Genomic DNA, 2,510 nt, shown 5'->3' with positions numbered 1-2,510 from the left:
AAGCATAAAACAACCAAACTTTGAATCACTGAACCACTGAACCCTGTCAATCACCAGTTACCAGAACACAGAGCAGACTACAGAGCTCTGCAATAACAGTCAGACCCCACTGTAAACCCAAAATCAAGCTTCAAAAGATATACGCTACTTCAATGAGCAAAATCCGCGTATACACGCTCTTTTACCGAAGCCAACCTGCGTACAGATCTAAAAATAAACTTTCTCAACTTGCAGCTGTACCAGACATTAGTTAGATCCAAAACGTAACATTGCGACAATATGCAGATCTAGAAATACGCATAATCAACCATATCATGATAGTGCATTTCAAACCATTAGATCCCGATCTATCCTTAGATCTAGTCTTCCATCAACCGATGTGATCTCTCCTTGGCTTAGATCAAGCAACCCAGAACCTGCATATCAGATCTCTTTCTCTCTTAGATATTCAAGCCTTGTCCAAAGATGATATTGCCTAATGATCTTCTTCTCCTTATATAGTCTTAGGCCTAGCTCAATACCAAGAGCCAAAACCATAGTAACACAATACCATCAACTTCAAAACTAGGGATCGACACGCCCGTCGAGACATAATGGTCCGAAATCATAGGCACAACTTCCAAGGACTAACCACCATGGACCAAAGGAACCTTTCCACATACACGCGCTTTTTATGAATCTAACTAGCGTGTACACGCGACTTGGGCTTAACGAAACGGCGTGTATGAGCTTCCTTGGCATGCTGTACTGAGATCTGTCTTCTGATTAAGTTGCCATCACCTGTACCAACCTCTGAGCACCTGTACCATCCTCTGAGTGAGTTGCCATCAAGGACAACACTTGAATCATAATGCCAACAATCTCCCCCTTTGGACTTGATGGCAACCATCACACCAAGTCACTCTCCCCCTTTGACATCAAGGGCAAAGGGCTGTGCTCCCCCTGAGGACATGCTGATATCTCTGTTTGGCTGTGCTGACTTGTGCTCCCCCTGACCGAAGGCCAGATCTGCAAAAGATGTTCTTCAACAAGAACCAAGACTTATACACCATAAGGGACCTTCCTATCACCAAAAGACTCAATACATATATCCATACTCCCTACCAAGAGGGGACATAACAGAAACAACCAATTATATTACAGCATTCATCCCAGGCATAGTGGGGAAACCAACAAAGGCCGTTACATGACCTTGATACCATAAAAGAGATATGACAAGAGAGATACATGACATAGAGACACCAGATCTAGACCAAGACTTAGGAAAGGCACCAGCAGCATCTGATAAACATCTTGTTAGATCAGCAACCAGAATTTCTTTCTGAGCTCCTTCTCCTGAAACCAACAACCAAAACATCTGAATGCCAACAATGCTTTATGAGACTTTTAAGCTGCTCCCCCTGAACCTGTGCCTGTTGCACTCCCTGAAACTGTGCCTGAAGAATTCTGACATTCCCATTGCTGTTCAGAACTTCAGAGTTTTCCCTTGCTGTTCAGAACTTCATATACGCGGTTTATCCTGTATAAAACAACGTATGTACGCGGATATTCTTTCTGCAACAAGCGTCCAGCATACACGCGACTTTCCCAGCATGAATCCGCGTATATACGCATATATCCCTTCCGTAACCTGCGTATACCAACTTTTTGTAGAACAAACAAACTTCAACAACAGGATGAAGCATCAACTACTCCCAGCTTTTGTCTGAGATATTCAAAAGTTTCCCTGGGCAGTGGTTTTGTGAGAATATCAGCAACTTGCTCCTTAGAAGGAACATACTCCAACTTGACCTTCTGCTCAAGCACTTGTTCCCGAAGAAAATGGTACTTGATTGGTATGTGCTTGGTCTTTGAGTGCATGACTGGATTCTTTGAAATGCTGATTGCACTTGTATTATCACATAAGATAGAGACAGGTGGAGTGCAAGTGATTTGAAAGTCCTGCAAGGTCTGCATCATCCAAAGAAGTTGTGTGCAACAAGATGCTGCAGCCACATATTCTGCTTCAGCTGTAGATAAGGCAATCGAACTTTGTTTCTTGCTGAACCAAGATACTAATCTGGAACCCATGAAGAAAGCACCTCCACTTGTGCTTTTCCTATCATCCACACTTCCAGCCCAATCTGCATCTGTGTAAGCATGAAGAGTGAGATTAGTATTTCTAGGATACCATAAGCCATAGTTTTGGGTCCCTTGAAGATATTTGAAGATTCTTTTGACTGCCTGAAGATGAGTTTCCTTTGGGTTGGCTTGAAATCTTCCAACCATTCCTACTGCATGTGTAATATCTGGTCGAGTACCTGTCAAATAAAGCAAACTCCCAATCATGGATCTATAAGTGGGTTGGTGAACTGCTGCTGATTCATCATTTGCACTGAGGCTGCATCCTGTAACCATGGGTGTACATACTGGCTTTGACTCTTCCATGCCATACTTCTTCAAGATCTGCTTGAGGTATTTGGTTTGAGACAAGAAGATACCTCCTTCATTTTGTTGGATTTGCAATCCAA

This window comes from Pinus tabuliformis, chromosome 2_2 (genome assembly GCF_031772625.1).
Source record: "Pinus tabuliformis cultivar Carrire ecotype Pingquan chromosome 2_2, CPIR1, whole genome shotgun sequence".
In the NCBI taxonomy this organism is placed as follows: Eukaryota; Viridiplantae; Streptophyta; class Pinopsida; order Pinales; family Pinaceae; genus Pinus; species Pinus tabuliformis.
Note: the sequence above shows the minus strand (reverse complement) of the source record.